The following is a 14,741-nucleotide window of genomic DNA, read 5'->3' on the forward strand; positions in this document are numbered from 1 at the left end:
GGTCAATTCATGAAAGGGTTCCTCATGCGACATGAAGGTAACGTGACTCATTTTTTTGGAAATATTGCATGAGATAATAAAAGTGTCAGTTAATCAAAGTATAATATTGAATGTGGGGTAAAAACTAGGGATCGACCGATATTGTTTTTTTAACGCCGATACCGATATTTTGGTCATCGGATATCGGTATCGACCGATATTGGCCGATATTTTTGGACATTAAATTTTTTTTTTTTTATGTCTACAGGTACTGTGGTGGAGGGAAACCCAAACCCCTCCTCTGCACTTAAAAGCATTCAAAACGCCAAGTTTGGCTGTTTTGAATGCTGTAAGTTTTTTTAATTCGGCGCCGCCAGTACCCGGGATTTCAGCACCAAATTAAAAAAAATGTCAGATGGCGGTGGTGCAGATGGAGACCCGGTCAGGCAGCGGCAGTGGGATGGGAGACCCAGGCGAGCCGTGGAAGGCGGCGGGAGGGGGGGGACGTCCCCTTCCACTCCTTGTAATGACACCCGAGCCGCTTCTCAGCCGCATCGGTTGTCATTACAAGACAGCCGACCGTCGGCTATGGACGCCAGTGCCGGGGTGATGCCTTTACCTTCAGGCATCACTCCGGTACAAGCACTTTCCCGAAATATTGATAATATCGGTAAATCCAAAGGCGTATTCCGGGAAAGTGCATATCGGCCACCGATATATCGGTGTTGCCGGTAATCGGTCGATCTCTAGTAAAAACCACAAAAAAAAAAAATAGATAAATCATTAAAGTGATAGTAAAGCCTCTTAATAAAATATAAAAAAATGTGCCCCCTGCAGCCTAAGGGCTCTTTCACACGGGCGGTCCGATCAGATCCGCCTGTCAGTTTTTTAGGCGGATCTGATCGGATGCCCCATTCAGCCCTATGGAGCAGCGGATGTCAGCGGTGACACCTCCGCTGACACCCGCTGCCATCCGCATCCGATCCTGTCCGTGAAATCCGGACGGATGGAAACCCTATTTTCCATCCGTCTTGGGGATCGGATCGGATGGGATCGGATGAGAGCGGACAGGTGGTCCGCTCTCATCCGATTCCCCATAGAGAGCAGCGGGGGCTGTGACACCTCCCTCTCCGCACTGCAAGCGGAGAGAGAGCTGTCATCGCCGGCTCAGCGGGGATCGATCCGCCTACGGAGGCGGACCGTGTGAAAGAGCCCTTACGTCATAGTATGCAGCACATACTAGAATATTATGAGAGACTTACGTACCAACAGAGCCCCCCAGTGCTGAGCTGTCATTGCTTCCCTTGTTCCCTGGTGCTTCCATATTAACTTGGTCTTCCTTCTGGGTTCAGAATCTTCAGCCGCTTGAATGACTGGGCTGCGGGGATGTTGCTGCTGTGCATGCGCACAGCAGTCACTTTGCCGTGGCACAGAGAGCGGGCTGTAAGTGCAGTCTGATCTGCGCATGCAGGACTCAGATCATATTACCACTGACAGGCGGGGGGGGGGTCATTAACTGGTTCATGCCAGTGTGGCTTTGTGTTTGTAGTGTTTGGCTACTTAAGCGCAACTTCAAAGCTGACTATCTGTGTGATTTCATGTGCGATTTCATGTGCGGCTTACTGGCATCTGTGTGACTTCCATTTAACAGATGTCAATGCAAGTTGCACTGAAATCGCACAAAAATGAAGCAGGAACCTTTTTCAAAGTCACCGTGACTTGAGTTGCAGCTATTTGAACTGTTCTATTGCCGCAAATGGGGTGCAACTTGTCATGCAACTTTGAACTGTCAAATCGCATGGCAAGTCACACTGGTGTGAACCAAGGCTAAAAGACCCTGCCTGGCAATGGATTTTTTAATGCTTGGGTTTACTACCACTTTAAAGTGTAACTCCACTTTTGTTGAGAAAAAAAACATTCCCCTCTGGGTAATCTATTCACATTACAAGGATTTTAACAAACTTTGTAGCAGATTCCTACCTTTTGTTATTCTGAAGAAATCATTGCTTGTTCCTCTGTACCTCTATGCTGAGTGGGTCTAATGGGAGTGGTTTCATAATTATCTATCAGCTGCGGCACCTGCAGGGCTCTAATGAGGAATGACATTTTTGTTGCAGGGGATGCCAAAAATCTGACTTGTATCTTAGGCAGACTTCTGGGAAAATTGGTTAGCCAATCACACAAGCAGGAAATTATGTTTCTGGGGTGTGGTCAGTATAGATTCTGTGTACAGAACAGCTCCAGGCGGCCATATTGCATTGCATTTTCAAAAAATTGCAACAGGCACAGATTGAAAAGAAAAAGTCATTTTTAATAACATTCAATTACAATATGATTTGTGTCACAATTGTATACGCTATATATTTTTTGTTCTTTATTTGAATATTTTTACCCCTTAACCGGTTGCCGACCGCCGCACGACTATATACTGCGGCGGTCAGCCCCGGCCAGGCAGAGTGACGTATCGATACGTCACTCGCCTGTCACTGACTTGCGAGCCTATCGCGGGCGGGCGCGCGCCCGCCGCGGCTCGTTCACAGACAAGTCAGTGCGTGTGACCGGCGGACTCGATGTCCGCCAGTCACACTACGATCGCTCCTGTGAAGGGAGAAAGACAGAGCGGCTTGTGTAAACAAGCTGCCTGTCAGTTCTCCCTGTGTAAAAGTGAAGATCTGTCCGTTCTACTATGTAGAACGGTTGATCTTTGCTTTTACACCAATAGGAATGTCCCTACACAGTTAGAATCACGCCCCTAGGACACACTTAACCCCTCCCTGTCCAATAAAGTTAACCCCTTCCCTGCCAGTGTCATTTTTACAGTAACAGTGTATATGTATAGCACTGATTACTGCAGTAATGTCACTGGTACCCCCAAAAGTGTCAAAAATGTCAGTCAAGGGTCCGATCTGTCCGCCGCAATGTCGCAGTACCGAAAAAAAATCGCAGATCGCCGCCATTACGCGTTAAAAAAAAAAACACCAAAAATGACAAAAATCTTTCCCTTTGTTAGTAAACGCGATAACTTTTGCGCAAACCAATCAAAATACGCTTTTTGCGATTTTTTTTACCAAACATAGGTAGCATAAAACAAATTGGCCGAAAAATGTTAAAAAATTTTGATTTTTACTTTTTTTTTGGGGGAATTTCATATAAAAAAATGTGAAAAATATTGTTATTTTTGCAAAATTTACGCTCTTTTTTTGTTTATAGCGCGTGATCAAAAAATCGCACAGGTGATCAAATACCACCAAAAGAAAGCTCTGTTTGTGGAAAAAAAAGGACGTCAAATTCGTTTAGGTACAGCGTCGCACGACCGCGCAATTGTCCGTTAAAGTCACGCAGTAAAAAATCGCAAAAAAACCCCTGGTCCTTTAGCAGCCAAATCCTCCGGGGCTTAAGTGGTTAATGACCAGGCCATATTTTGCGATTCGGCACTGCGTTACTTTAACAGACAATTGAGCGTGCAACGCTGTACCTAAATAAAATTGACGTACTTTTTTCCCCACAAATAGAGCTTTCTTTTGGTGGTATTTGATCACCTGTGCGATTTTTATTTTTTGCTCTATAAACAAAAAAAGAGTGACAATTCTTAAAAAAAAAAAAAAAAAAACAATATTTTTCACATTCTGCTATATGACATTCTCAAAAAAAAAAGTTTAAAAAGCAAAATTTTTTTTTCAGTTACAACATGCGCTGCGGGCTCAGGCTGCCAAAGGACAGTTCCACCTGTCGCCTGCTCCTGTATTCTATCTTATGGAGCAGTTTACTGACACCAAGGGGTTCATATCGAGTTGTTATGACGCCCTGCTGAGCAAGTACTTGGACAAATACCCTAGTAAAGCCTGTGACCACTGGAGCACGGATGTGGGGGAGATCCCGGGTGAGCAGTGGGAAGAGGCTCTAGAGTCAGTTCGCACGTGTTCTTTGAATGTCTCGCATCAGGTGTCTCAATTATACATCTTACTTAGAGTCCACCATACTCCTCTGAAGCTGTACTCCATGGGTGTCCGTGACGACGATATATGCGGTCGTTGCCAAAGGGAGGTGGGTGACTTAATCCACCTGTTGTGGCGTTGTCCGAAGCTGCACAGGTACTGGACTGAGGTGCGCTCAGCTATTAATAGTACCCTGGGAATAGATGTACCCGGGGACCCTAAACACTGCCTTCTGGGTATCTTAGACCAACAAGTGGAGGACCGGTATCTGCGGGAGGCGGCCTCCCGCGCCCTGTTCCAGGCTCGCTTGCTTATATTACGCATGTGGACGGCACCTGAGCCTCCGACTTTTCGGATGTGGCTAGAGCAGATAGGGGGCACACTCAGAATGGAAAAGGTTATATACCAACATAGGGGATCTCCACAAAAATTCTCTAAAATATGGGGTGTATGGCTGAGCTGCCCGGGAATGGCCCCTACTGACCTCATCATGGACCGTTTATTATCCTGAGTATGCAAATATGAGTTGGGGCTGATGGGGGATGATTGCATGAGGCCCTGGGGTGGAATGGAGGGACGTGATAATGATATTGTACCAGTTGCCGCTGCTTGGGGCTGTCTGCTTTAGGGGCGACTGTGGTGTAATTGTTTTGCATTCTATTTTCTATGGTGATGTTGTTTTCATGTTACTATGCTTGTACCGTGTATTGCTGTTTCATTGTGGTTCTGTGAATTTCTCTCAATAAAGATGTTTTCTGATTTAAAAAAAAAAAAAGCAAAATTTTTTAACATTTTAGGCCAATTTGTTTTCTGCTACATATTTTTAGTAAAAAAAAAAAAATCGCAAAAAGCATATTTCGATTGGTTTGTGCAAAAGTCATTGCCTCTACTAAGATTTATGTGATTTTTTTTGTTTTTTTTACTAGTAATGGCGACAATCTGCGATTTTTTGCGGGACTGACATTGCCACGGACAGATTGGTCCCCTAACTGACATTTTTGACACTTTTGGGGGGACCAGTGACATTATTACAGAAATCAATGCTAAAAATATGCACTGTTACTGTAATAATGACACTGGCAGGGAAGAGGTTAACAGTGGGAGTGATCAAGGGGTTAAATGTGTACCTAGGGGCATGTTTCTAACTGTGGGGGGCGTGGCTTGTGGAATGACCATAGAGACCTGTGATCCTATATAGAAGGATCACATGGGCTCTGTGATCATTCCAGGGAGAAGAACAGTCAGCTGTGTTTACACAGCTGCCCGTCCTTCTCTCTCAGCGGGGAGCGATTTCAGGTGTCAGGAGGCAATCAGAGCCGCCTGACCCGTGCATCGGCTTCCCCGCTGACGAGTGGGGGCGGGAGCGCACCGCTGGCGGAACGCACTTGCCCCCTAGCTGCATGCACGCGACCGACGTAGCCCTACGTTGGTTTGCCTGGGAGAACCACACTGCTGCAGTATATCCACTTACCGCAAAGTGACGTATGGCTACGTCGGCAAACTTTGCGGTGTATACCGGGGTGATGCCTCCGGCTAGAGGCACCATCCCGGTACCGTGGTTTACAGCCGACGGTCGGCTTTCCGTCGGTAACGACCGATGCGGCTCGGGAGCCGCTCGAATGTTACCCGGGTGAGCGGGAGGGGACGTCCCCCCCCTCCCCCCGCCTTCCGCGACTTTGCTCGCGGCTGGATGGAGTCCCGATCTAAGCCGGAAGCGGCTTCGGACGGGTCTCCGATGACGTAACCAAGAGGCGGCGTCCATGACGTCACTTCCGGGTTACTCTGCTGCAAAAGGCGGCAGATTTAAAAATGGCTGTATGCAAAAACGCAGTTTTTGGCATTTTGCATACATGAAAGTGTAGTGTAGTGGAGGGGTCTAGGGTCTTTTAAACCCTCGATCCCTCCATAAAGAGTACCTGTCACTGCATATTGGTGTCACAAGGGATGTTTACATTGCTTGTGACAGCAATAAAAGTGATCAGATTTTTTTTTTTTAAAAAACCTGTAATAAAGTTAAAAAAATAAATAAAATAAATAGCAAAAAAAATAAAAAAATTTAGCCCCCCCCCCCATCACCGTTAGCTCGCGCACGAAAAAGAAAACGTTTACGGAAGTCGAGCCGCCAATGAAATCACTGTTCAAACCACACCTGTGAGGTATCGCCGCGATCGCCAGAGCGTGAGCAATCATTAAAAAAAAAGAGCTACACTCTAACTCTAAACTGGTAACCGTTAAAAAAATTTAAAGCGTCGCCTATTGAGATTTCTATTGACCGTAGTTTGTCGCCATTCCAGTGTGCGCAATTTTAAACCGTAACATGTTGGGTATCTATTTACTCGGCGTGACATCATCTTTCACAATATACAAAAAAAAATGGGCTAACTTTACTGTTTAGTAATTTTTAAATGCAGTGAAATGTGATTTTTCGTAATTTTTCCAAAAAAATGGCGTTTTAAAGACCGCTGCGCAAATACCGTGTGACAAAAAATATTGCAATGACTGACATTTTATTCTCCAGAGTCCTTGCTAAATATATATATACTGTTTGGGGGTTCTAAGTAGTTTTCTAGAAAAAAAAAATGATTTTAACTTGTGAACAAAAAGTGTCCGAAATAGTTACATAGTTACATAGTTACATAGTAGGTGAGGTTGAATAAAGACAATAGTCCATCTAGTTCAACCTGTGTAGGTATGTGTGGCTGTAATCATCTCCCATACCCCTGAATGTTCTGATCCTTGAGATGTAAGTCTAAGAGTCTTTTGAAAGCCACCATACTACCCGCAGAAACCACCTCTTGTGGTAGAGAATTCCACAATCTTGTTGCCCTAACAGTAAAGAACCCCCCGCGTTGCCTGAGGTTAAAACGCTTCTCCTCTAATCGCATTGTATGCCCTCGAGTCCTCATGCAATAGGGCTGGGGCTTAAAGCGGAGTTCCACCCAAAAGTGGAACTTCCGCTTTAGGGAGTCCTGACCCCCCGACATGCCACATTTGGCATGTCATTTTTTGGGGGGGGGGAGCGGGTACCTAGTTTTGACAGGTACCCGCTCCCACTTCCGCTCGGAGCGCCGCGGCGCCCTGAGCGGAAGTTCTCCTCTCCCCCTCCCTCCCTGCAATCTTCTGGGACACGTCAGAGGTCCCAGAAGATTGCCGGCCAATCACGGCGCGCAGCGCGACTTGCGCATGCGCAGTGGGTACCCGGCTGTGAAGCCGCAAACTGTAACAGCCGGGTGCCCACAGCAGTGATGCCGGCGCCGAGGGAGAGGATCGAGGCTTCCGGCGGCCGCATCGCTGGACCGTTGGACAGGTGAGTAAATGGCTGGAACTCCGCTTTAAGTGGATATAGGCGGCGTGTGGTCGGCAACCGGTTAAAGTCAATTTTATATAAAACACATACTGTACATTCATTATTTATTACCTGGTGTAGGCAGCCGGTATTTTAGTAACATAGAAAGTAACAATGAGGGGAACTCTGTCTGCACTGACCAGTAAATTCACAAAGTGAATCATACTTCATAAAGTATACAATGTATCAATATGCAAATGCTCTACACTGAGCTCAGGAATGGAAATAAATGGTAACATTTATTTATTGAAAACATTGGAAACGTGCTAGAATTTTTTCAGTTTCACAATATTTCTGTGTTTATTTATTTACAGAACTATCTTTCTCCGCTGCAGTGTTAGCAGGTAAAAAAAAGCGAAAGAACAACGTAAAAAATAACGATAATTTTAAGAGCTAAACTTTGCAAAACATAAATATTTAATGCATGTTTTTTGTGTGAATTAACTATTTTTGAGATAAATACCGTATTAGTTATTTTACTTGACCCGAATAATACTTCGTATATGAATTCATTTATTTTTTTCTTTTCATGTGCCATAGTTTATGATTTTCTCCACATTTATATGCAGACCAAACTGTTTAGCAAAAGTGCCAAATACAGAGTTGAGATAGACCATAGAACACTGCCGGGATGCTTAAAGTGTAACTCCACTTTTGTTGAGAAAAAAACATTCCCCTCTGGGTGATCTCTGTATATTACAAGGATTTTAACAAACTTTGTTGCAGATTCCTAACTTTTGTTTTCTTTGAAGAAATCATTGTTTGTTTCTCTGTGCTGAGTGGGTCAAATGGGAGTGGTCTCATAACTATCTATCAGCTGCGGCAGCTGCAGGGCTCTAAAGAGGGAACCTGCTGGGCCTGCATCCCTTTAGACGTGTTCCTATTGGGAGTATCTCACCAAAATTACTAGGCAGACGTCTGGGAAAATTGGTGAGCCAATCACACAAGCAGGAAATGATGTTTCTGGGGTGTGGTCAGTATACATTCTGTGTACAGAACAGCTCCAGGTAGCCATATTGTATTGCAGTTTCAGAAAATTACAACAGCTGCAGATTGAAAAGGAAAGGTAATTTTTTTTATAACATTCAATTATGAACTGCCAGGGGTGGGGATTTGATGCAGGACCACGCTGCATATTCACAGCGTTCCGCATCGCACAAATGTGAACCGGGACTGAGTCCCGTGATCAGCGTGATCCCGCATTGCATCTGCACCCCTGCCCGCATCACACTGCCATATGCGATACGCAGGGGGTGTCAATTAAAAGTTAACGACACCCCCCGCAGTGCGATCTGCAAGTTCGCACAGAATCAGATCGCACTAGTGTGAACTACCATGCGATCCGATTCTGCTGCGGATAAAAAAAAGGGTCAGGTGCGTGTTTAGTGCGGATGCGGTGCAAATTCAGCCATACAAAGTGTATGGCTGAAATTTGCACCGCACATGAGATCGCATGTAATTTAGGAGCAGTGCGCTCCCAGTTACATGCGATCTCCGTGATCGCACTAATGTGAACCGGGGCTGAGACCAGATGAATGGTCTTGTAAAGCCTCGTACACACGCACAGATTGTTGGCCGACCGATCGGCCGACTTTTGTCCAGTGTTGTTGTGTTGGTTGAAAAGTGCTAAAGACTGCACACAAATTTTTTCGGCCAACAACAACCAACTGCAGAAGTGATGTCATGTGATGGTTAACTTTCCGTGTGTTTTTTCTTCTCTGAGCATGCCCAGTCTTGCTCATCTGATTTTTGTCGGCCGAATTCTGTACTGACTGGCGAACAATCGGCCGTTCTGTTGACGGCCAACAAAAATTTTATAGCCTGCACACCAGATTTTGTTTGGCCGAAAAGTCGCAGTCGGTTGTCGGAAGCATCATACTAACAAGCCGATAATCCGCCGATCGGACGTTGGCCGAAAATTTACGGCCAACAATCGGTGCGTGTGTACGAGGCTTAAAGCCCCGTACACACAGCGCGATTGTCGGCCGTAAATATTCGGCCGCCGAACGATCGTGGCGTGCAGGCTATAAAATTTTTGTTGGCCGCCACCAGAACGGCCGATTGTTCGCCAGTCAGTACAGAATTCGGCCGACAAACAGTAGATGAGCAAGACTCAGAGAAGAAAAAACACACGGAAAGTTAACCATCACATGACATCACTTCTGCAGTCGGCTGTTGTTGGCCGACAAAATTCGTGTGCAGTCTTTAGCACTTTTCAGCCAACAGGACAGCACCGGACAAAAGACGGCCGATCGTTCGGCCAACATTCGGTACGTGTGTACGGGCTTTAGTCACCAAAAACCTGTTGGAATAATCCAGTGCCGTGTGATATTCTGTGCAGGGAGGATCCCTCCTAGACAAGCCTAGGCATTTACTAATCAAGAATGGCTTGTTTTGTGGATACAAATGACTCTAATAAAATGTAATTATACTTGCAAAGCATCTTAACAGTAAATGCGCTGAAGACAATCTGTGCACACACAGAATTTTTCCCATTGAAGCTGAACTCCAGGAACGATCTGTATTTTATAATTACATTGGTCTAACCTGGCACAGTGTAATCAGGGCCGGCTCTACCATGGGTCCCACTGGGTCCACTGGACCCAAGCAGCACTTTGAGAGGGGCAGCAAATTGATGCCCAAGATTTTTTTTTCCAGCAGTTTTGTGTGCCATCAGTTTGCGACGCATTACGGGCGGCATTTCCCCATCTCATACTGCCACCCGTAGTGCAAACTGATGAGTATGAGGAGGTGGAGGGTGTGCGCAATGACGTCAGACATTCAGACAAACTAAATAGTACTGGATTTTGTGGTTTGGAATTGAATATAATGGTATGTGATACAATTGTGCATGTAGACAAGGTGTTGTTGCATATAAATCTGACTTCATGATAAATTACATTTTAGTTTTAATTATCATGTTATAAAATAAAATTGTGTGGGCCTTTTGGTGGGTGTGACTTTTTTGTTGGGGGGGGGGGGCAGCATTTGATTTTTGGACCCAGGCAGCACAATGTCTTGGGCCAGCCCTGAGTGTAATTACATATATCTCATAACCGATAGGTCGCTGGGGAAGCTGACAATCACAGTAGTATTTGGGGTTTATACAGTGATTTCCTTTATCTTCTGGGATTTGTCCTAAGTGGCTGCCCCAATGCAGGGGCGTAACTACAGGGGTTGCAATTGCAACCGGGCCCCATGCTCCAGGGGGGCCTGTGCGGTTACCCCGTACACCTGGATAGGGTAGGATAGGATGACACAATAGAGAACCAGGAAGGGGTCGGTAAATATGTAATTTACCAGCTCCTTCCTTTTTTGAATGGACAGAGTCATAGTCAGTGACATTGTAAAAAAATAAATAAAATGAAATGATAAAAAATAATACAATTCAAATACCAAAAAATAAAAAAGATTGACAAAGGGTCCCGCAACGAGAGTAAAGGGCCCCAGGATCAGTGGGAGAGCCCCAGGCTTGAAGGGAAGGGTCCCAGCCAGGGGTCCGGGGGGCCCTTCATGGTTTCTTGGACCGGGGCCCTAAAGGTTCTAGTTACACCTCTGCCCCAATGCAAACTCATCTCAGGGGGGGTCACTGACTGAGCACCATCACCATTCAAGGCGTTCTCTGGTTGATCTGAAATTTGTCTACATGGGTATCCAGACTATGCAACTCTACCCTCACCTGAGATTTTTTTTATTTTGACATATTTTTAGGGTGCATTGTAGTTTCCAACATTTTATCTACATCAGTGGTCCTCATTTCCAGGGTTTAGGGGTCTCTAGCAGTTTGTGGCTTTCAGTTTTCTCTGCAGAGTCCCATGTGATATAGTTAGCATTGATCTAAGGCTTTGAAAGTAAAGTGATTGTAAAGCCTTGTTTTTTTTTTTTTACCCACTTTAAGACCGGAAGGATTTTCCCCCCTTAATGACCAGGCCCTATTTTGCGATTCGGCACTGCGTTACTTTAACTGACAATTGCGCGGTCGTGCGACGCTGCACCCAAATAAAATTGATGTCCTTTTTTTCCCACAAATAGAGCTTTCTTTACGTGGTATTTGATCACCTGTGCGATTTTTATTTTTTGCGCTATAAACAAAAAAACAGCGACAATTTAAAAAATATATATATTTTTCCCATTCTGGTATATCTGACATTCTCAAAAAAAAAAAATTTAAATGTTGTATTTACAGTCGTTATCGCATCTACTAACTATGGGAAAGATGTATGTAATTTTTTTTTTTTTTTACTAGTAATGGCAGCGATCTGCGATTTTTTTTTTTTTTTTTTTTTGCGAGACTGCAACATTGCAGCGGATAGATCAGACCCCTGACATTTTTGACACTTTTCTGGATACCAGTGATATTACTACAGTAATCAGTGCTAAAAATATTCTCTGTTACTGTACTAATGACACTGGCAGGGAAGGGGTTAACCCTATGGGTGATCAATGGGTTAAATGTGAGCCTAGGGGAGTGATTCTAAGTGTGAGGGGGCGTGGCATTTGAAATGACCATAGAGACATGTGATCCTATATGGAAGAATCACAGGAGCTCTATGATCATTTCAGGGAGAAGAACGGTCGGCTGTGTTTACAACAGCCGACCGTCCTTCTCTCTCAGCGGGAGCGATCGGGGGTGTCAGGCGGCAATCGGAGCCGCCTGACCCGTGCCTCAGCTTCCCCGCTGGCGAGTGGGGGTGGGAGAGCACCGCCTCGCTGCCCGCGCGCGACCGACGAAGGTCTACGTCGTCTTGCGCAGGAGAGCCACCCTGCCGCAGTAAATCTGCGGCGGGTGGACGGAAAGTGGTTAAATAACAAACATGTTATACTTACCTCCTCTGTGTACACTGGACAGAGATGGGGCTCAGATGAGTTAGGGGTCCAAAAAGTGTCCCTGTGAAGTTTCATCTCTGAAGCATGTCCAGAACCCACACTGAACCCACACTGCTGTATTAATAATTATAAGAAAAATGCTTTTTTTTTTCTGGTTCTGGACATGCTACAGAGCTGAAACTTCACAGGTACACTTTTTAGACCCCCCCAGACACTAAATCCAAAAAAAGTCATGCCTGCCTCCAAAAATGCCCGATAAATGCCTGCAAGAAAAAACGCCGGGTGCAGAGAAGAAAGAAAGAGATGAAACTTCACAGGTACACTTTTTAGACCCCCCAGACACTAAATCCAAAAAAAGTCATGCCTGCCTCCAAAAATGCCCGATAAATGCCTGCAATAAAAAAGGCAAGGTGTAAAAAAGCCGCCACACTGCTGTATTAATAATTATAATAAAAATGCAAATTTTTTGGGGGTTCTGGACATGCTACAGAGATGAAACTTCACAGGTACACTTTTTAGACCCCCCCAGACACTAAATCCAAAAAAAGTCATGCCTGCCTCCAAAAATGCCTGATAAATGCCTGCAAGAAAAAACGCCGGGTGCAGAGAAGCCGTATTCATGTTCTAATAAAAATTATAAGAAAAATGCTAATTTTTTTGGGGTTCTGGACATGCTTAAGAGATGAAACTTCACAGGTACACTTTTTAGACCCCCCCCAAACACTAAATCCAAAAAAAGGCATGCCTGCCTCCAAAAATGCCCGATAAATGCCTGCAATAAAAAAGGCAAGGTGTAAAAAAGCCGCCACACTGCTGTATTAATAATTATAAGAAAAATGCTCATTTTTTGGGGGTTCTGGACATGCTACAGAGATGAAACTTCACAGGTACACTTTTTAGACCCCCCAGACACTAAATCCAAAAAAAGTCATGCCTGCCTCAAAAAAATGCCCGATAAATGCCTGCAAGAAAAAAAGCCAGGTGGAGAGAAGCCGTATTAATGTTCTAATAAAAATTATAAGAAAATTGCTAATTTTTTGGGGGTTCTGGACATGCTACAGAGCTGAAACTTCACAAGTACACTTTTTAGACCCCCCAGACACTAAAGACATGCCTGCCTCCAAAGACGCCCAGAAAATGCCCGATAAATGCCAGCAAAAAAAAAAAAAAAAGGAAAGGGAAATTAGGTCACAACACATCATATTCTGATTGGCCAAATACAAAGTCCTACAAAGTCGTCTCGCGTAAGTCGCGCTGAAGTCGCGCCGAAGTAACGCTAAGTCGCACTGAAGTCGCGCTAAAAGTCGCGCTAGAAGTCGCCCCTTATGAGGCGACTTTAGTGGTCGCGGCAGTGTGAACCGGCTCTAAAAAAGCACCTACCACATGAGTATAATCTCACTTATGTAGTTTAACCCATTATTGCCTGATGGTAAAAAAAATCCCTACAATATGAAACTAAAAAATGATCTCTTGCAGAGGGGCTGTGTTTGCACTGCAAGGGTAATTACTCGTGTTGGTCTGGGGAAGAGGTAGACAACCTTGGCTCTCCAGCTGTGCTGAAACTACAAATCCCATCATGCCTCTGCCTTGGGGAGGCATGCATGTGGCTGTCACAGTTTTGCAGTGCCTCATGGGACTTGCAGTTCTACAACAGAGGGGGTGCCAAGGTTGCCTACCCCTGGTCTAGGTGAACGAAAAAAGAAAATGTATTTATCAGGTCTTCTGCCCCTTCCCACAGCTAGACTTGTCCCGCAGCTGCTTCACCCCTACGCTCAAGCGGTCTAGGGTTGTGTGACATTATCAAGTACAAAGCACGGTTTGAAGCCCTGCATTGGGCATGATGACACAGAGGGACAGTCCATTGTTGCAGTGTGGGGGAGCACCATCTGCTGGAGAAGTGGAATATGAGCTTAGTAAAACGGTTTCTCTGCTCCTTAGACAAAATGAGCAATAAACCCCTGCAGAGAATGGCAGTTTTGAAACTTTGGAACCTGCAAGTAAAACTGTAAAAATCATCGCAACTACTTAATTGAATTGGATAAATTGATTAATTGGATAAATTGGGTCTATATTTGGTGTCAGATGGTAATGTATCCCTCTTAAGCCAGAAAAAAAGAATAAGTAAAGAAAAGAATAAGAAAGGAGAAATAAGAACTGAAAATATCGAATAGAGAAGGGGGCAAACAAGGGGAGAAAGGAGAGGGAAGCAAGGAAAAAAGAGAAGGAAAGGGGAACAAAAGGGGGGGGGGGAAGGAAGGGAAGGAAGGGATGAAGGGGGAGGGAGGAAGGGAGGAAGGAGAGGAGAGGGAGGAAAGGAAGAGGAAAGGGAAAGTTGAAAGGACAAAGTAAAGGGGGGGAAGGGGGGAGAGGAGGGAGGGAGGACAAAGGGAAGTAGAGGGGGGAGGGGGGGGAAAGGGAAGGAGAAGGAGGGGGGGGGGAAACCAGGGAGAAGGAAGGAAGAAAAAACGAGAGGGAAGGAAAAAACTAGGGAGGAACAAATGAGGGACAAGGAGGGAAAAGGAAAGGTCAAAGGTGACAGAAAAGGGGTCATACAAACCAGAGCGTGAAAATGGGCTAGGAACGGGTAATTAGAAAACAACCTACCAACATTGATGACCACCAGGGGGGAGAGAAGGTCAAGTACAAGGCTGTAT

Source organism: Pelophylax lessonae, assembly GCF_965119305.1.
Source record: "Pelophylax lessonae genome assembly, chromosome: 8".
Classification (NCBI taxonomy): domain Eukaryota; kingdom Metazoa; phylum Chordata; class Amphibia; order Anura; family Ranidae; genus Pelophylax; species Pelophylax lessonae.